Here is a 21,858-nt window from a genome sequence, read left to right as displayed (position 1 = left end):
GTTCACAAACCTCCTTCTTGCACCTGGAAATCAGATTTGTACATATTTTTTTGCTATCTTCAAGGCCGCGGTGAGCGAAGCAGTTGCAGAGGAGTTACAAAGAACAAACACTTTCTCTTATCTGTTTTACTATACAGAGCCAGCAATTCTCCACAAAGCGGTTATGTCATCTTATAACTAAAATAATCAAAGTTTAAGGCATATATTTTTTCTGATTCCACACTGGTGAGTGAAAGGGGCAAAGGGAACTCTGATTTTCCATGATAAAGAAACCTAAAACCAAATGCCAAAATGTATGGACATTTAGAATGAATTTTATTACAGTGATTGAGGCACTGGTAGGCTTCCAAACTGCTTTAAAATTGTAAATATATCAATAAAACATGGTGTTCACTTTGGTGTTCAAGGTGATTTTAATCATGGAAAAACACAGATTTGGGGGGCTTTAATCAGAAAATTTGCAGGTTTTTTTCCCAGAGAATTTGGGATTTTTAAACAAGGAAAACCAGGATCTCTGGTGATTAGACTACTATCGGTGGAAAAGCAGGAGGGAGGGGGAGTGCTGTGAAAGGCATACAAGCAAAGAACCCAGAGCCTCTCTTGTATTGTTATGAGCACATTTATTTCCAGTGAAGAATTAATACAGGCTTAATTCTGACCTTTACAGTCTAGATTGATTCAGTTGCCAGCTCTTTTTCCTGATCAATGAATTTCATCCAGTTTGATGAGTCAAGTCTTGTCAAATAATAGATTTGAGTATTTGAAATACCGGTTTTGAATATTGAGGTAATTACCGGTATAGTTAGAGTCAAACTTGTCTTCAGTTCCATCGGTGAGAATCTCTGTGCTAATCAATGGAATTACTGATTCAAACTGAAAGCAATGAAAATAGAAGTTAGCCTTCTACCTCACAAAGGGCCACAAAGCAAAATGGTCTAAATGAGTTACAAACAAAATGTTCTTCACACTGTTTTAAATATATGCTTACTAGCGTCCATTTTCCAAGTGTTTATCAGACATTTTTCTAAATACCTCCAACTCAATAACAAGTAGTTACTATAATATGTAATATCCATTAGAATCATTCACTTCTCTCCCTTGCCACTGGAGATCAGACAGTAAAACAGCAACGTAAGCATAGGAAAGACATCTTTTGCTGGTATTGTATTTTCTATTATACAAAACAAGTTCTATATGCTGTGGGTATGATTTTCCTCTCCCTTATACCACTTGCACGTAAATATAATTTAGTTACTCTCTTTGGTCCATCTATACAATCCCATTGACATCAATAAGATTTAACACAAGAAGGGCAATTGAGATAAAAATTGTTTCAAGTTTTATACAAAAGGAAGGGGCGAAAATAATGGCATTGATTTAAAACAGTAGACCTAAATGTTTGGGTTTTAGAAGATTAGACCTTTAGTAAGAAATAATCCTCAAAATGCAGAGGTCATTTTCTGGAGTGGTGATAATGTATGGCGTGTTGAATAACTATCATCAGTATTACCCTTGAAATGTCTATACAGACATTTTTGATCCTTTCCTAGACAGTTTAATGATATCCCAGAGGACTAGTGTCAGGATTTCTTATGATTGGGGCCTGTCATTCCATGTGATTTTTATATTTATACCCTCCAGTCATAAGCATCTGATGTAAAGTTAGGTCCAGTAAGGGAATACTTTTATAGTCCTGCTTTTATGATCCTTCTCCCCCTCCCCGTCATAGCTTGTACAAGAGAACCATGTTCTTTGATTGTCATTTTAGCTGTATTTCTGCATGTTATTTAGCAGTGTTTCACAGAAATGCTGAAATATGTACATTATAAACAAATTACCTGACAACTAAGTCAAACAATAACTCAGAGTTGACTATAACTTATTTTTGATCATTTTAACTATCATTTTGAACTATGACAGCATCAGAAAAATGCTTTATTTATACTTTGCTTTAATTTCTTTCCCATTTCTTTAATCCCTTCTTTATGAACTAGAACCAAGGTTTTCCTCAAAAAATAGCCACTCAACAGTCTCAGCTGTTTAATAATATGATTCCTTATTTATTTAATCTCAATAAAACATAGACTTTCACTTGGGTGACCAAAACTCAAACATCTTCATTTCACTATGGCTCACATTTAAAAGGGCAGGGAGACTGGCTGTGGAGAAGGATAGTGGTATTCTATTGTACTGTAAGTAAGAATTGTATTTTCCTCTCCTATTTAATACAGGAAAGATTTTAAAAAGTTCAAGTAATTAGTTTCAAAAGTTTTAAAAAGTTCAAATAATTAGCCATGTTAGTCTCAAGTCAAATAGAAGACTAGAAGGCCAAGTAGATTTGCACTTTATAGCCTAACCATCTATATCTATATTGATATCTGTATAGTACAAGCTTTCATGAGCCGAAGCTCACTTCATCAGGTAACAAATCAGTCTACAACGATAACAGTTCATGTGTCGATTATGCTTATGCAAAGTTGTACAAATATGAGATATTACCATATGAGGTTGTCTAAAAGATTGTCATATGTATAGAAGAAGAAGAATCATAGAAAAGCAGGGCTGGAAGGGACCTCTGGAGGTCATCTACTCCAACATCCTGCCTGATGCAGGATCATCCATGTCCAACCAAGTCTACTGTCTAACCTCTTAACAAAACTTCACAGTCAACCCTGACACAATCACAAGACATAACACCTTAACCCACCACAGGTAAAGTAGGGGGACAACGGTGGCTAATGTCCTGCTGTGGCAAAGGTTGTTAAAATACATTTAAATAATGCAAGGAAAGGGGCTATGCCTCCCACTACAGAGGAAGGCGATCCCCCCCCCCCCACACACACACATTTGTACCAATCAGACCACAGAGTAAAATTCCTTCCTGACCCCTAATGTGGTGACTGGTCTCACTCTGAGTGGAGGGTCCAGACTCTGTAGCCAGGAACCTCCAGCTCTAAGTCCCAGCAGGAGCCCTGGCACACCCCATTCAAAATACCCAGTTTTGGCTGCAGCTGACACCCAGTGCTTCTGAGGAAGTGGGAAAAAAACCCACTGACACAAGTACCAGCAGGAGTGGGGGAAAAGTCCTTCCTGGCCCCATGTAGCAATCAGCAAAGCGCAGAAGCATGGCAAAAAAAACCCCCACAGTAAAACATAGCTACACCTGGACCTTCCCTGACCAATGCTTATCCAGGAAGAACTAATCATTCTGATCAAGTTAGTCTTGGAGGAGATGGAGGAGGATGTTGGACATTTAACCAAAAAGCAGAATAAAGAACAAAATTAAAGGGTTCTTTCTTCTGTGTTCTTTCTTCTGCCAGATGCCAACAACACTAGTGAAAGCAAAGGTGCTTCTTATGAAGTTAACAGGGCCAATGTGTAATAATACCTATAGACCATTAACTGTGTTAAAATATTATTTCATGTTATACTTTGTTCCTGCTCTTAAGATTAAATGTTAACCGTTGATTCAGCAAGGGTTACAAGCTTCCAAAGGGAATTATTGCAGTGGATAAAACTAGCTAGATCTGCTGAGAAATCATGGTTGGTATAGAGCATGCTATAACCCAAAACTAAAGTCAAGGGGGGAGGAATCCTGATCAGTTCCTCCAACAATCATAGGCAGTGGAAGGGGAATGGGAATTAGCACCCCCAAACACACAGGGCAGTGGTAGGGCCGCAAGGCAGCTTGGCTGCAGGCTTCTGGCAGCTGCAGCAGAGGTGAGGAGGGGCATGCATGCAGCAGTGAGGGTGGCACAAGTATTAGCAATGGAGGAAAAGCCAATATGGATGAAACCTGTATGGAGTGGGATATGCTACCGTAGCTGTATAGCTCAGGATGCCTATGGAAGCTGCAAATGGGGAACTGAGCTTTCCCTCACCTATGATTACACATTGTGAGCCTTTTTCACATGGACTTTTATCCAGCTCCCCAATAAACCTAACAAAAACATTGGTTGTTCAGATGCAGGAGTGTACATTTCCCAAGCAATTTTACAGTCTGAATAAAACCTGCTTCCTCTTGCAGAGAACCGTGTTTGTGCCAGAAACCTACCAGTTCTTCAAACAAAAAAAACCTGTCTGACGCAATGGATAAGCTGTGAATTTCTAAACACAAGTGCACTTTGCTATACATAAAGACCCTGAAAAGCTGGCAAGAATATTTTTCCTCATGCTTTGCTGGTAACAGTTAGATAAAGGTAGAGACTTTCATTTTAAAATTATTTTTCTTATGGAGGGTGATCATCTAATTACCATTCAGTTTGCAGATGGAAACTTAAAAAAAGAACCACACAGGCTACTTAATTAATTATTTGCATTACATTAGCATCCACCACCCCCAATCAGGGGCTGGGCCTTCCTCCTGCTGGATGCTGCAGAAGTGAAGTAAAAAGATGACGAGGATTCCCTAGAGCTTAAAATATTCCACAATCACTAATATTACTGCAGCTCTAATAGTGGCAACAATAATGTAAAAGAAAAGGAACCAGTGATTGGTGATAAACATAATGGTAATGACAAATAAAAGCAGTTGGATGAAACAAACTAATGCATGAGAAGGAGGACAAAATAAAGATAATGCTAGTTTATGCATTTGCATAGATTAGCTGCACTCACAGTTTAACTTGCCACCTGCTTCATCATTACATGCCTGTTAAAGATAGTACTGGACTTTACAAAAGAGTAAGGATTTTCCTGATATACTTGGACAAAATGGCCTCTTTTTCCTGTATGATGGTTGATAATTGCCCACCCAAGAAAGTAAATGAGTTGCATTTCAATTGTGCTAACAATAGGCATGCACACAACACATTATTTTATATATCTCTATATATTTGTGAGTTCTATAGAAAGAAAGGTGCTGTGTATACTTTCATTGGCTGAAGTATTTATGAAAAGTCAAATACAGCTCTCAGGATTTGACACAGTACTAGATATATAGATAGATATTATTGGGTCAAATCCTAAGGGCTGTATTTGGCTTTTCATAATACTTCAGCCAATGAAAGTATGCCATAAGAAAAACAATGTAAAGCTTCACCTAAGAATTCAGGATTTAATTAATTATTTACTTTTTAACTGTTAAAAGCATGTTCCCTATAGAGAGAACTTCCTTTTCCCAGACTGAAGGAAAATTGGCAAGTAAAGTATTTCATGAATGTGTTGCTTTTTCAGTTGTATTCCCAAAGTAAACAGATAAAGTAAACATATTGACCAATTCTTCTTAAAATTGAATTTGCAAATTATTGCTAAAAATAACACTGTGGCTAAAAATGTTACGGAGGCTGTAAAGCTTACTTTTATTGGCATAGCTCCTGTTTCAAACCTGACAAAGACTGGGTATTATCTCTCTGGGGGAATCATACCTAAATCTTCTTATGCCACTAGATCCAGAAAGGAATTGTTTTTTCTAGGTATAAAAGCAGTACACTCCACTCCCCCAGTCTGATACCTCCTGCTGATCTTTTGTAAGGGATATTCTTATTCAAATACACATTTTCACAGTTCAGAAACGGGAATGAGTTGAAAGGGCAATATACAGTATGTACTAAGTCTAACTCTTGTAGACAGTTATGCATGGGCTTAACTTTAAGCATGTATATAAGTGTTTATAGTATCAGAGCCATTTGGTACTATAAATATTTGCATACAATCTAGCATGTCCAGACTTGCCTCATTCTTGCTTTCAAGATTCCATACTATCCCAGTCCTGCTTAGATCTTTTTTCTCATCTCCTTTTACACTTACGTTTCATCCAAGCTCTTTACTTTACTGCTCCCTCAGGCCTGATTCTCCTTTCACTTACATCAGTTCTACATTAGTGGAACTCAACTGACTTCAAGAGTCTGTAAAATGAAACAATCCAATATTGTCCTTGCATTACTGCAAAATTTTTCATAAGGAAAAAATGTCACTTTGAGATCAGCTAATGAAGATAAAATGTAAGATTATTTGATGGACATATCAAACCACTACATTTCAAAATCAAATCAAAGTGTATCCGTTTGTTCTTGTTTGTCTGTTTGTTTGTTTGTTTGTTTAGCCAATCTGGCCTGACCTTATACCCACTTCCACCCTATTGACTTTATTGGGTTTCCACAATAAATATGGATCAGAGGACTTATTGCCTCACTGTTAAATTTGCTGTAGACATAGTAAGGGGGAGAACAATTAGAAAGATAGACCATATTCCTCCATGTCATGGAAAACCCTCTGTGAGTCAGCAAGGAGCTCATAAAACTGGCCTCTCATGTCTGCTTCCTTTTTCATAATCTTTCTCCATTTGTTTTTCCATTGTCCTCATTTCCCACACACTCTCTGTTTCCTGGATTGTCTTTTACTTTGCCCCTTTTCTCCTTCTTTCTCACTCCCATACCAAAAGCAGGAGATGAATTCAACTCTTGTGCTTCAGCCAAGTTTTAAACCCACAGTCTCTTAATGTTCACTCAGACGAAGTAAATTAAATCTATGAACCCCTTGTTTTTTCCTTGCATACCATAAAAAGTGTACCAGAGCACCTTTGGTGCCTACCACTTTAAGGGCCGGAACAAGTAGGACAGCCGCCAGGTGTAGGTTAGCCCTGATGAGGTGATCACATGACCTCAGGAGGGCCATGTGATTGGAGAAGGGGGCTGAGCAGCCTTCATTTTAATTCAGGCCCTCAGGGCTAAGCTAGCAGTCTGCTGCTGGCAGCCAGAAGAACACCACCTGGTTGAGTGACTGCTCAGAACATCCTTAGAGGTAAGGGCAAGAGCTACGGGGATGGCAGGAGGCTCTTGGTCCTGAAAACTACATCCTGCTGGGGAAGGATAGCCTGGTGGGACTTCCCGTGGCAGGGCAGTTCCCCAGAAATGCCCAGTCAGTTGCCTCCCCAGTGAAAGGTGGGTAGGGGTGCCTTACAACCCTAGCCCCACAACTTAGTGGGTAGTAGAGCAGGCAGTGGGGCCAGGCACATCTTCGGACACCTGAGTCTGTGGGAAGTAACAGGCAGTGGGGCTAGTAATGTCTAGGGAAAGGCACCTGAGCCCATGGGGAGTAAAACCCCGAGGCTCCAGCATGGGGGCAAGGTATTGGCTCCAGTAAGGAGGCATGGCAAGAGAACAGGCTCCGTAGAGTAGGGCTGCAAGGGAGGCCTGAAGGGCTATGCAGTCATGGGTGCAGAGCAGAGTTTCAAGGGCGACCTGAAGGGCTGCACTAAATTTCAGGGAGTGAACCCCAGTAAGGGAAGTAAATTGTTGCCCCAGCAAGAAGGTGGAGGAGTTGGAGCCTCGTAAGTCCTCAGATGAGGTGAGGCTGAGTTCTGGGTCAGAGGAAGACCGCAGTAAGTCCTCAAACACTGTGAGGCTGAGTGTGGATCATAAGTTAAAAACTTTGGCTCAGTACAGGAGCCAGGGAAGTTAAAGTGGGTAGCCTGGAGCACAGTGACAACAAGCTCTAGGGGGGAGTGAGAGTCCTGTGTGAGACCCTGGAGCATGAGTCAGTGTGAGGCACTGTGCAATATGGATGCCATCTGTGAGGCATGGGACACAGTAGGGTAGGTTAGAGCTATGGATAATGCCCTAGGTGTCAGGACATTAAATGGGCAGCCTCCCATATTGTACATCAAATATATTACAACAAGCTGTGGTAGGTGAGATGGGGCAGACTGCCCTAGACAGAGGGGTGGGTCAGTATGGTGACCGGCTATGAGTTGGCTCCTTTTGTCACAGATGGAATTAATTTTTTTTTTTTAAACTTCTCACTGTTTGTTATTTTTACTAAAATAAATATCTGCGCAAATAAAAATACACTTAAATAAATATATACTGCATTCAATATATACCCAAGGTAGAGAACTAATCACAGGTTGCTATACATCAAACAGAACCATTCTCTCTGGTTCAGAGAGCTATTGAGAGAATAACTCCTTATCTCCCAAGACATTAGCCCATTAGGGTAAAGAAGCTCTAAATAGAAGAAAGAGAGGTAAGTAGCCTCCTAAAATAAACTGAGAAAATAAATTGTTGTAAAGCAAAGATTTCCCCAGTCAGACTCTGCATTTAATGTTTTCAATGCTAAAGCTTTCACTGAAAACCCACGTGCATTTGCTTTGAATAGAATGTGTTGACTACACCAATGAGCTCTTACAAGTGAATTTGGCACCAGAAAGATCTTAGTCCCATTTCCTGCAATGGCTTTGTGCACCATTCTCAAACTCTCCACCCTTCTTTTGAAAAGCATTGCAGTTTGGACTAGAATTTTGCAGAGTACTTCTCTCAGAATGCACTGAAGTGTTTTGATAGTGTTGTCTACTAAAATTTGCAGGGACATATGAATAGTCTTAAATCTGATGACAACAAAAAAAGCTGCAATGTCTCTGGCAAAAACTCATGAAATGACATCAGCAAAACTTAGGTTCCTGCTATGTTCTATGCTACTTGATATAAAAGCCTTTCAATTTCTCACTTTCAATATTTTGGGAAACCAGCACCACCTCAAAACTATGTCCAGCCTGCCATCATCCTGCAAGAGAAAAGTCCAACAAAGAGTATGGGAGATTAACATAGAACTCGACAACAGATTTGGTGCCTACATTTCTATTACAGACTTCGTTTTTAGGGTTACTGTCACGGCGGGGTCCTGCAGGAGGGCCGTGAACTCCTTGAGGCCCCTTCTTCCATGCCAAGTCGGCCCAAGGGCACCCTCTATTCTCACCTGCCACGTCTTTGATGTTAGGTTAAGTTGGGAGGCTGCCTCGCGTCTCCTTGGGCACGGTTAGCTGGGACCTCTGTCCCCGTGTTTTCCCGGACCCACTGGGGGTCTCCCTGTATGATGGGTGCTTCCCAGGCACCCCAGCCTTATGGGCTACGCATGGCTCCAACCACCCCTGGTACCATGCCCCAAGCCTCGCAGATGGGAGAGACGTTGGTGTGTCTCTCTGTCTATATTCCTGCCCGTCTCTCGGGCCTTCTCTGTTATGCTGCCCCCTCCTGGGCTCTCCGAGCCCCCTTGGGGCCTTCCCTGCAATGTTGCCCCCTTTCCTGGGGCCTTCTGTGCCCCCTCTGGGGCTTCTCATCGAGCCACCCGTCTCTCAGGCCCAACTGCACTGCTATCCCCGCTCTCCAGGGCTTACCGCACCACTACCCCCTCTCTCAGGGTTCACCGCAGTACACCGCCCTTCTCCAGGGTTTATTGCAGCACTAGGCCTTCCTCAGGGCTCACCGCGCCCACCCTGGGGCTTCCTAATAATACTGCCCCCTCTCTGGAGCTCACTGTGCCCACGCTGGGCTTCCTAATAAAACTGCCCCCTCTCTGGGGCTCGCTGTGCCCATGCTGGACACCGGGGTCCTCACACTCTGCTGTGAGGCCCCTTTAAGGATACTGTGCCCTTACTGGCACCGGGGTCCCCATACCACTGGGGGTTCCCCCTGAGTATGCTGCGCCAGCTCTGGCACTGGGGTCCTCACCCTTTGTTGTGAGTCCCCAATGAGTACGCTGCGCCCTCCTCAGGTGCTGAGCCCCCCACCCCTCTGGGGGTCCCTATGAGGCCTCCTCCAGCCCCTTAAAGCCTCACCCTAGCCACTGGTGTAATAAACACCAACAACAAAACCACAAGCCCCTAGGCTAAAACATAACTATAAGCTGCCTGGCTAAACCATGGTGATCAAACCTCTTCGAGCTGCCCTCCTTCACTCAGCTAGAGCGGTTCCTGCAATGCTTGCATCCTAGCTCCTGGCCGCTGGCAGGGAACTGCTAGCCTGGCCTCAGCCCTGGGCTTGATGAGGGCCAAGCCCTGCCCCTTCTGGCCAGCTGACTCTCATTAGTTGCCCCCGGCAACCCACAGCTGTGCTCCTTATGTCTTGCCAGGGCTCTCTCTGCCTGGCAGTTTCCACTCTTTAGGAGCAGAGCACCAAGGTGCCCTGCGACAGTTACATATTATTTCTCTTTAATTACTGTTGATACTGTACCCTTGGAATTATTAGTTGATCAAGGTGTAAAAGTTGTACTCAAGAATGATAGGGCCATATCAGAGAAACTTAATGAATTATTTGCGTCAGTTTTTAGTGCAGAAGATATTGGGGGAATTCCCATACCAGATCAATCCTTCCTAGCAGAAAGGTCTTAAGAGTTGGATCACATTGAAATGACAAAAGAAGTTTTACAACAAATCAATAAATTCAATACTAATGCAACACCAGGACTGGATGAAATGTAAAACTTGAACTCTTGGTTCAGAGATGATACCTTTTATTAGACCAACCAAGAAATCACAAAAAAAAGATCTTTTTCTGCAACCTTTCAAGCATACTCGCCCTTCCTCAGGATCAGGGAAAATTAAAGATGGTACAGAGTCCCCATAGGTAGAAAGAAAACTTCATTTTTTGCATACAGGAAGCTGAAGGTGGAAGTCTGTACCTCTAGGTCCATGAGTGTCTTTGTGAGCTGCTCTTTGATGTGCAGATAAGGCAGGATTCATTCCCTGGTGGTGTCAGATGGCAGAAAGGCAGGGAGATGTAGAAATCTTTCTTGTTGTTCAGCAATTAAGTTTGAATCCAAAATCGGCGAAAATTTGGCATCTTCCATGTTTCAGCAACGTATTTGGTAGCCATGTTTGTCTGAGACAAAAAAAAAAATGCAATACTCTAGAATACTTGGTTCAGAGATTATACCTTTTATTACACCAACTAAGAATCCCAGGATTGGATGGCATCCAAAGGAACTAAAGGGGGAAACTGCAGAACTGTTGGCAATAGCATGCAACCTATTGTTACAAATAGGCTCTATGGGTTGCCACCTAACACAAATTTTCAAAAAGGGATCCACAGGGGATCCTGGGAACTATAGAACAGTGGCCATGTCTACACAAGATGTTGACTGCTCAGTAGCCTGAGACTACTGCACGGTAGCATCCTGTGGCAGAAACCATGATGCAATACTACTGCACAGTAGTCTCGGGCTAGTGTAGGGTGAATTGGGGTGACTGGCCCGGGCTGTGTGCTTTGGGGGGCCCTGCAAAGCCAGGCGGAGTGACCCCTCCCTTGGGGCTTGCCTGGAGCTGGCGGCTCAGCCCCACACCACAGAAGAAGTGTCCGGCTGCTCACCACCCCCACTGCATGCTGCTCGCTTCGCGTCCACTGAAGAGTGGCTTGTCTGGGGCACGTGGAATCGGCCCCATGCAGTGTTAAAGGGGCTCCACGCAGGCTGATTTACCCCAGGCCCTGCACCCCACTAGGATTGACTCCAGGCTAGTAAGTCTCACCTCCATCCCTCACAAGTTCTACCCCTATAATAAAGATTAAAATAAGCAATCACATGGACAAACATGACATGCTAGAGAAGAGTCAGCATTAGGGTTACCATATGTTTGGGTTTTCCCAGACGTGTCCTCTTTTTGTATCCTCTGATCTCTGTCCAGGTGGCTTCTTGAAATATGATCAGATGTCCAGGATTTTGATCAGGTCAGCTCTGAAGTTTTTCCTTGCTTGCCCTAGCAAGGAGTTGCTTGTGGCTGGGGAGAGCGGGGGGAGGGCGATTGGCAGCAGGGCACACACACATGTGGCTGGTAGGCAGCCAGGCAGGGTGGTGGGAGCAGCCCCAGCAGCTGAATGCAGGTAAGTCTGTGGGGAGCAGGAGTTGGAGAGCCAGGGCTTGGGGACTGCTTGGGGGGCTGGGGAGGGGTGCTTGTGTGTGTGTGTGTGTGTGTGTGTGTGGTAAGGTTGTGTGGAGGGGATGGGTGTGTGAGGGGGGGCAGATGCCTGCTGATGCTGGGAGAAGTTGTTCAGGTGCTGGAACTATAGCAGGGCAGGGGAGGCAGGGGGGATGTGCCTTCCTCTCCAGCAGGGGGAGGGGAGGGGAGGGGGGTGGGCCTTTAGGGGCAGCAGGGAGCTGTGTGGCCAGGCTGGCAGCACCGGGGCAGTGCCCTTGCTCACAGGGCCGGGGCAGCTGGGAGCTGCTATAGGGCTGGAGGGAGCAGGGGGCTGTGGCTTAGGAATGAGGGACACTGGGAGCATGGGGGACTGTGGGTTGGGAGTGCAGGGCACTGGCAGTGCCAGGGGACTATGGGTCAGGAGTGAGGGGAACCAACAGGGACGGGGAGAGGGGGGGTGTGGGTTGGTAGTGGGGGGCACTCACAGGGCCAGCAGTCTGTGGGTTGGGAGTGAGGGACAGCAACAAGGCTGGGGGGGCGCTGTGGCTTGGGAGTGAGGGGCAACAGAATGGGCAGGGGCAGGGCACCAGCATATCACTGCACCCCACAATCACATACCTCCCCCCCTCCCCCCATGCATGACAGTTGTCATCTTCATTGGAACTGGAAATATGGTAAGACTAGTCAGCATAGTTTCTGAAATGGGAAATTCTGCCTCCAATCTTCTGGAGTTTTTTTAGGGTGCTAACAAGCATGTAGACAAGGGAGGCCCAATTGAAATAATATATTTGGACTTCAAAAAGCTCTCAACAAGATCCCTCACCAAAGGCTTTTCAAAGCACTGAGTTGCCACAAGATTGGAAGGAAGGCTCTTGTGTAGACTGGGAGCTAGTTAAAAGATGGGAAGCAAATGGTAGGTCTAAATGGTCACTTTTCAGGATGGAGGAAGGTCAAAAGTGGGGTCATGGAAGGATCTGTGTTGGGCCTGATTTTTGTTCAACATTTTCTTAATGATCTTGAAATGGGGGTATATAGATACTGAATTATTCCAGGTAGTCAAATCCCAAGCTGACAGAGAGAAGCTGCAGAAAGATCTTACTAAACTGAGTGAGGTGGCAAAAAAATGCCAGATGAACTTCAGTGTCAACATGTGCAAGGTAATACATATAGGGAAAACTAACCTCCATTATACATATACAATACTGGGTGCTGAACTAGCTGTTACAACTAAGAAAAGAGACCTTTAAATCATTGTAGATACTATAATTATTCAAATCTAAGCAAGGTTCCCTGCCCCTGCATTCAACATGGGGAAAGAAGCCCCTCATCTTGGATTTGAATACAAGTGAGGAAGGGCAGTGGCTGACTCTGGCCCCAGGCTCAGGACTGGAGTTGCAGCTGCGGCTCTCCCTCTACTATTTGCCCACTGCAGCCTCTGCTCCCCATCCCTCTGGTCCCTGTCAGCACCTCCCTCCCCACTGCCATTGCCACTTACCCTCCCATTGCAACTCTGGTTACAGTTCTGGCTCTGGCTCCACTTTGGCCTGGGGCATGGACAGGGGCAGCACCAGCCTCTTCCCAGTGGAGGGGCTGAGCTGTGGCTGAGCCTCTGTAGGCAGGAATGGGGCAGGCTTAGCTGCACAGGGCAAATGGCAGCTGCCCAGGGGGGAGGTGGGGCTGGGGCAGCACTGAGAGGGGTGGCTATAGGGGGGGAGGGATAAGGCAAATTTTGGGGTGGCTATAGCCCCTACAAGTCCTTCCCTAGCACCACTCCTGGGCATGGAGTACATGCTGGCTCTGGCTCCCACCCATGCGACAGCAGCAGTGGTACCTTTGGGTCTGGCTCTGGCTCAAACTGGGACTGGGGCTGGGCCAGAGCTGCTGTATGGCCTGTGGAGACTAGAGCCAGCATGTTCTCCATACTCTGGGCTGGAGCGAGGTCAGAGATGGGAAGATAAGTAGCAGGGGGGGAGGGCGGGGCAGGGGGCAAATGCTAGGGAGCACTGGCACCAGGGGTGGGGGCAGGCATTTGGGGGTGGGGCATATGGGAGCGGAGACAAATGGTAGGGGGACAGGCACTGCACTTGACTCCTCTGTTGCTGGCCCCCACACTGCTTGGCTCCCTGCCACTGCTTATCCCACTGCAGTTGGGGACAGCATAAATTTAAGATGACCCTCCAATAATTAGATTCTAGACATGGAAAATTATAACATTTATAATTTTTCCATGTCTAGAATCTAAATATGGTGGTAGGGGGAAGAGAGGGGTGTTCTAAATTTGGAGTTGTCTTCAAGTCAGGTAAATATGGTAGCTCTCTAAAAAACTGTCAGCTCATTGTGCAGTGGCGACCAAAAAAACCAATAAAATGTTGGGCATCATTTAAAATGGAATTGAAAACAAAACAGAAGGCATCATCATGCCACTCTACAGCTGCATGATGTGCCCACATTTTGAATCCTGTGTGTAGTTCTGCTCTTTACATCTCCAGAACGATGTAGTAGAATTAGAAAAGGTACAGAGGAGGGCAGCCAAAATGACCAGGGGTATGGAGCAGTTGCCATACCAGGTGAAACCAAAAAGGCTAGGACTGCACAGTTTGGAAAGAAGGTGGCTGAGCAGGAATATGATAGATGTCTATAAAATCATGAAGGATGTGGACAAAGTTAATACAGAACTGTTTATTCACCAAGTCCCAGAATACTAGAACCTGAGGGCACCCATTGAAATTAGCAGGGAACAGGTTTAAAACTAACAAGAGAAGGTACTTTTTAATGCAGTGTATAGTCAACCTACATGAGGACTCACTATCACAGGAGGTTGTAGAGGCAGATAGTATAACCAGCTTCAAAAAGGGACTTGGAAAATTCATGCCATTAATAGCTATTAAACATAACAGTCAGATGTTCCCTCTGGCATCTCTAAACCAATGATGGTGGATGCCAAGGAGGGTAATGAACAGGGGATACATATCACTCTAGATAAACCTGGTTCATTGCTCTCCATCTAAAGCATCCACTGCTGCCACTGATGGAGACAGGCTGCCGGGCTAGATGGACCCAGTATGGCAATTTTTATGTTCTTATTCCATATACTGTATTTACTAAAATAGAAGACAGCCCCCTCCCATTAGATTCTATATATGGAAAATGTATACATTTGATATAATTTTCCAGGTATAGAATCTAATTATTGGAGGTTTGACTTGACTTTTTTTCCCTTCCCACTGCTACACAAGGGAAAATGAATCTGAGGTGTCAGGTAGCCCTTTGTTCTCTGCTTTCCCCCAACTTTTTCCTCTAGCAGTCTCTTCCCCTTACTGTCAGACCTTGCTCTCTCTGAGCACATAGAAGAGAGGAACAACTTTGAAAACAATTTGAAAGCAAGACTCAGGGGCATCCAAACCCCAAGACCTCTGGGTTTGGGGTCTGCACACAGGATGCCTGCCATGGATTTGGGAGTATCTGAAACCCCAGGCTGGCACTTGCCAAGATGCTTGCCAGTGGTAACACTACACAGACCTGAACAACTGGGTGGGCTCTGTTCAGTGGATGAAATGCAAACCTAATTTGACTGATTTGGCCTGAACATGAAATTAAAAAAAGTGTAAGGTTCCCATCAGCAATTTTGGCATCAGGGGAGGGTGTCAGAGATTTTGCTGGCCTCTTCAAGGGCCAGCCTGGTATTGCAGAGTACCTCTCGGCCCAGTGCTCATTCCCTCCTGGGGAACAACTGCCTGTTTTCTTTTAAGGGCCAGCCACACACATACACAAAATAAAGATTTGCCCAATGCGGGCCATTTATTTTATAGTCATGCTTAGTCTTGGCTGCATGTAATCAACTTCATAGTTGGTTTCCATTGCTGAGCACATGTTGCTTTTGGCAGTAGTTTAATGACAATGTATTTAGTGAGATGTCCTTCTATGTGAGACAGGGGCTTTTTTCCCCGTGACAACTGGGAGGGAGGGGGGAATCATCTTGTTTTCAAGTAAATACAGTAGAAGCATTTCCTAAACCAGATACCAAAATCCTTTGGTTTCATTTATTTACCGTGAGTGGCATTAAAAACTCAGCACTTACTCCCCAATGCACCTATAATAGTAGAGGTATCTCTACCTACAGAGCAGAATTCAATATGTGCACCCAAGTACAAGGAACTTTGATACAGTAGTTGTTGTCTTATGGTAACTCTAGAATGTATAATACTTCCTATTTAAAATAATTTCTTTTATCAAGAATGAAGAGCAAGTACTCTATTTTCTTCTGACCTACAGTTCTAAGGCCCTGTTTTTAAGTCTTACCTCTAAATCTACGCTTCTAAAATGGTGCATGAAACTGTTTGCCTGGAGAAATGCAAGGTTTGCACACAAATGGGTATTTGTATGGGCACATTACGTTATTGCTAGGTCCCTACTTTCGTAGCTGGGTATAGATGCTAAATTCTTTATTTGAAAACAGATACAGGCACAATATATACATGTGAAATTAAAGACCTGTTTACATCTCTCAGACATTTTGGCCCTTAATGACAGCAATATGTGCAAAGGCAGAGAAATGGCAATTGCCATTGTATTTAATCCAGAGAAGACATTTAAAATGATCCTCCCTTGCTGAAGTCAGACTGTAATTTATGCACCGAGATAGCAAGGCTAACATTTCAAACTTATTTTGGAAAGAAATAGACACTAATCTAATTGCATTAAAGAAATTACCATTTTTTTGGAGGATGACCCAAAAATATATTTTTTTCTACAAAACAGCAACAATTGCTCTATTTATATTAAGCTCGCATAACTGACCTCAAGTACTTGCAGCCTACTGCAAAATTCCCTCCTTTGATAAAAAACAAGTAGTTTCTGGATTCAAATTAAGAAGAAAATGCCAGCCATGACAAGTTCAGCGCAGCCACAGCATGGACTGGGGCCAAAAGATCTATCCAATTACTCAACAACTAGCTTGAAAGTCCTTTTCTAACTTGTTACCTAGCCCATCCTTGTTCTTACAAAGATATTTTTGGTACAGCATCCCATCTGGGTTGTTGCATTGTCCAAGGTCTCTGTCAAAAAGGTATGATGCTTTTAGTGCCTAGAAGGCATGTAAATGAAAGATGTCCCTTCTCAAGAGAGAACTTCTGCCATTATGATTTCAAACCACTGTGATACAACAGAGGCTGACAAGCTGTAGAATTTTTTCCCATGAATATTCAGAGATGCTGGCTGAAATGCCTTGTTAGCTGAGCTTGCTTCCAATATTTGTGTTACCTTACCAATACCAACTCTAGATGGTCTCTGTCACAATGATTCAGACACTGTACATTTTTATTTTTTAGCTCTCCTGTTTCCCTTTAACTTATGACCTTTATTGAGAAGGAATGCATTTAGTCTGCAGACAGACAGCTAGAAAAGGTTGAATCACATGGGTTTGGCATCAGCAGAAAAGTGCCTGATTGCTTTGTAATCCACTGCAGCTGTAATGGGTTACTTAAAAGAAATAATGATGGAAAATATAAACTGTGTGAGATTAGAGAATTTACTCTGGGCCAACTTTCCTCTTGGAACTTTGAGCAAACATTGAACCTTAACCAAAATAAAACAGATAAAACAAGGTCATTTTAGGAAGGGATTTTATTAAGTCCAATCCAAATACCTCTTCATTATATAGAAGCATTTCCTTCTTTTCCCAAATCTTTACTGCTCACCCAGGGCCAGACCCCATTACAGCTTTACTGATAAATTCTGTGGTCGCATGGAATCCACTGAAGTCAGCAGAGTCTGCAGAAGTAGTCTGTCAATACAGATCTATTTGCAGGATTGGGACCACTGTAATGCATAACATTTAGGCAAAAGAACCCATGTTTACAGCAGTTTATCACAATCTATCAGATTTCTGTACCACCCCCTTCACAGTAATATAGTAGCTACATACCTGGAAAGACCACTGTCAGGTTAAAAAAAAAAAATCTATATTGTAAATATTGCCACAAGGGTTGGTCCTAGGGCCATATTTTTGTTTAATATTTCATTAACGATCTGGAAGATGGGATGGATTGCACTCTAAGCAAGTTTGCAGATGACACCAAGCTGGGGGGTATAGTAGATATGCTGGAAGGTAGGGCTGGGATTTAGAGTGACCTAGAAAGATTGGAGGACTGGGACAAAAGAAATCTCATGCAGTTTAACAAGGACAAGTCCTACTCTTAGGATGGAAGAATCCATGCACCGCTACAGGATTAGGACCAACTGGCTAAGCAGCAGTCTGCAGAAAAGGACCAGGGGGTTACAGTGGACAATAAGCTGAATATGAGTCAGCAGTGTGTAGGGCCAGCCCACCATTTTTGGGGCCCCCTGCAAGAAATAGTTTTGGGGCCCCCTGCCCTGAAGCCAGCGGTGGCATTGGCAGGGGGGGGGGAGGGGCTCCCCTCCCCTCCATGGGAAAGTCTGAGGGGGGAGGGAAAAAGGCCAAGACGGGGGTCACAGTGAATGGGGGCTGGGTCATGGGAGAATCCACACACCAGGATTGCCACCAGGATTGCCAGGGGCAAAGGTGAATGATTTACCCTTCCCATGTCACCTATGCAGATTCCTCCACCACTCTCTCCTGCACTGTGGGGGTCTCAATCTGCCCTTCCCCAAGCCCATGGAAATAAAAAAAAAAAAAACAGATTAAAAGAAATTTACCTGCCTGCGGCTGGGCCAGCTGCAGGTGCACAGAGTAGCTCAACATGCCTGCCACTCCCACCCCCACCCTGCGGCCAGACTCCCCTAAGGCAGCGTGCCTGCTGCTGCTCTGTGTTTGGGGGGGCTGAGCCCCATTAGCCCTCACTTCCAGTGCCTATGTGCAGGGGGCCCCTTAGTTGCGGAGCCCTCTGCGGCTGCAGTTTTCGCAGTATAGGACAGGCTGGCCCTGACAGTTTGCCCTGTTGCCCTTGGGCTGCATTAACAAGAGCATTGCCAGCAGATCGAGGGAAGTAATTATGCCCCTCTATTCTGCACTGGTGAGGCCACATCTGGAGTGCTGTGTTCAGTTTTGGGCCTGCACTATAGAAACTATATGGACAAGTTGAAGAGAGTCTAGTGGAGGGCAACAAAAATGGTTAGGGGGCTGGGGCACATTACTTCTGAGGAGAGGCTGAGGGAACTGGGCTTATCTAGTTTACAGAAGAGAAGACTGGGGAAGGATTTAATAGCAGCCTTTAACTACCTGAAGGGCAGTTCCAAAGAGGATGGAGCTAGACTGTTCTCAGTGATGACAGACAACAAGGAGCAAGGGTCTCAACTTGCAGCAAGGGAGGTTTAGGTTAGATATTAGGAAAAACTCTCTCATTAGGAGGCTGCTGAAGCACTGGAACAGGTTGCCTAGAGGAGTGGTAGAACCTTCATCCTTGGAGGTTTTTAAGGCTCAGCTTGACAAAGCCCTGGCTGGAATGATCTAGTTGAGGATGTTCCTGGTTTGAGCAGGGAGTTGGACTAGATGACCTCATGAGGTCCCTTCTGACCCTAATTTCTATGATTCTATATTCCTCGCCTATGTAATTAAATAGCTCAAGGGTTTCAACTTTTTTTAGTCTAAGTACCCCTGGTGGCTGGATGCCGAGCTGGCAGGGGAAAGAGGTAATGCGTGGTCAGATGCCAAGCTGGGGGAGTGGTGGGGTATTGAGTGTGGCCAGACACAGAGCAAGAAGGCGGGGATGGCATGCGGGCAGGCAGGGACGGAGCGTTGCCACCTCCCAGGAGCAGGGCCGGGGCAGGGTGGGTAAGCTCACTGGGCTGGGGTAAGGGCAGTGGTGCCCCTCTGCGGGTTGGGGAAGCTCACTGGGTTGGTGTGTGGTGGTAGCAGCCACTGTGTGCGAGCTTCCCCACCCCACAGAGGGGCATCGAAGCCCTTGCCTTGTCACAGCCCTGCTTCTGGGATGCAGCGGTGCAGCCATCCCCACCCACCCATGCATACCCCCTAGGACAAGTCCAAGTACCCCCAGGGGTATACGTACCCCCGGTTGACAACCCCTGAAATAGCTATTAAAACTATATACAAAGAAAGCTGGAGGTCCTGTTCACAAGGCAGTATGAGCAAGTAAGGCAGCCACTTGTGCAACTAGCTAGTTACATGTCTAACTGGTCATTTGTATATGAAAATGATCAGGATAATTTACAGGAAGCTCTGCTGGCCAGAGGCTCTCTGCCATAGAGAGATTCATTTGCATAGGTGACATGATCTCAGTTCCTCTGGGCTAGGGACAGAAGTTACAGTTTAAGTGATCAGAAACTGGATTAAACCTGTAACAGAACATAAGTTCAGTGCACATAAAGCAGTTTCAAAATGGCCAAAACCAGTTTGAAATAAACCTAGTTGAATATAGTATTAGACTTAACTGATTGTGCTCAAACTGGTTTATACAACTTCTGTCCTAGACCCCTTCCTGGTTTAAGTTAAACTAGAGTCCCCTGGCATGCTCTCTGGGCTGTGCTCTCTGCTCCAGTGGTGCAGGGATGCCCCACCCCTCTGCCCTCTTTATGGGGCAGGGGCCTGGCCAGACACTGATCCTGGAAGGGAGGAGAGAAGAGGTTTATTCCCCCCACCCTCCCTTGTCCCACCAGCACAGACCTGGATTTCTCCGCTGGCTGCTCAAGTGGCGGGGGCATGGCCAGCCCCAGTAGTAGCCTGGAGTGAACTGGTCGGGGAAGGGCTTTAATTCCCTCCTTCCCGTCCCATTGGCACAGACCCAAGCTGGGGTCTGCCTGGGACTCCCCCTTCATTGCTGCAGTGGTGGGGGCAGGCATGGCCAGACACCAGTTGGTTTGGCCCCCTGAGGCATAGGGGGCGGGGGGGGGTTATTCCCTCCTCTACCCCTTCTGCCCCTGGGGGAGTGCAGCAAGGTCTGCCTGCCCCAACTGCCACTGCTCACTCCCTGCACATGGCAAGCAGTGGGATAACCCCCCTCCCTGTCCCCTCACCTAAGGGGCCCTGCCAGCCACCCTCTGGCCATGCAACCACCATTGGAGCAGCAAGGGGGCAGAGGTCTTGATGGGGACAGCACCCCCTGCCTTGGTGTCCAGGGAGCACGAGCATTTTGCCAGTGTGGGGGGGCACAAGCGGGGGGTCAGAGCTGGTACAGACTGCACAGGGCAAGCAGTGGCATCAGGACTCAGAGGGGTGGCCATAGCTCCAGTGGAGCAAGGGCAAAAAAAAAAGCAAAAAAAAAAAAGCATGCTCCTACCTCCCCTTGACAAGGCCTGTGCCTCACAGATGTTTTATAAATTTCTCTTTATGATGGGGTCTCAGCCACTGTGGGCTTACCCCCTCTCTCTCTAGCTAGGCCTGTCAGTCAAAACCCACTAATCAGGGCTTGACTCCAAGGCTCTAGCCCTTTAACTCACTTGGGCTCAAGGCCCTCCATTCCATAATCCCCATGACACCAGGCCTACTGGCCCTTCTCTGTTGCACCCCTGTGGCATCAGGCTCTTGGGGCCTCAGCCCCCTCCAGCTTTGCCCCTCTTTCTGCAGTTAGGGCCTTTCGCCCAAGTTCACCCACTAGGACCTGGCTTCAAGGCTCCTATGTCCCCTTCAAGTGGCTTTGGGCTCATGGCCCTAGTGCAGCAGGGCTTCTTGAGCCCTCTATCATGGCGCCCCTTGGCACTAATGAGGCCTCCTCCTCCCCTACAGCCTCATCCACAAACCAGGGCATTTTAACATTAAATGGAAACCATAGGCTCCTATGACCTTATAATAAAAATTAAAAAAAATCAGAGAGGCAAAGTGCCTGCTTACATGTACTTGTGCTTCTGTCTCACAGCATGGCATATTCTTCCCAAGGAGGCTGCTGCAGCTGCTCCATAGTCAAAAGGAGTCTCCCTCTCTGCTGCCTCCCTGTTCTTCTCCACTTGTGGCTTATATGGTTCTGACCTTCCCCTTCCTGTCACCTGACCAGCTGGCAGGGCTTGAACCTTAACCACTGCTCGAACAGCTGGCTGCACCCGGAAGGTTCTGGATTTAAAGGGGCTGCCCCATTTCTTGATAACAGGTCTAGGGTTCCCTGTTACAAGGCCACTCTGCTTCCTGGTAACAGGGCTAGGGTTCCCTGGAGCACAAGAGCATGGCGGGTCCCCAGCGTGCTTGGCAGCAGACCTGGAAGTGGACCAGAAGCACTTTCAGTCCACTTCTGGGCCTGCCAGGGAGTGGCTCAGTGACTGGTGCCTCCTGGGTCTGGGGGGGGACCTGGGGTTCCCCCATGGCTGAT

General features: G+C 45.8%; 1 long non-coding RNA gene across 1 annotated transcript; it reads right to left on the bottom strand.

Moving 5' to 3' along the window:
• Nucleotides 1–609: 609 nt before the first annotated feature.
• Nucleotides 610–21,583, bottom strand: LOC132249150 (uncharacterized). Its single transcript, XR_009460559.1, has 3 exons — nt 21,390–21,583; nt 10,396–10,595; nt 610–873 (listed from the first exon to the last, which is right to left on the bottom strand). It is a non-coding gene; the product is annotated as an uncharacterized LOC132249150 (long non-coding RNA).
• Nucleotides 21,584–21,858: the final 275 nt, after the last annotated feature.

The sequence above is a fragment of the Alligator mississippiensis genome, chromosome 3, assembly GCF_030867095.1.
Source record: "Alligator mississippiensis isolate rAllMis1 chromosome 3, rAllMis1, whole genome shotgun sequence".
NCBI lineage: Eukaryota > Metazoa > Chordata > Crocodylia > Alligatoridae > Alligator > Alligator mississippiensis.
Note: the sequence above shows the minus strand (reverse complement) of the source record. Positions and strands in the feature narration are given on the sequence as shown.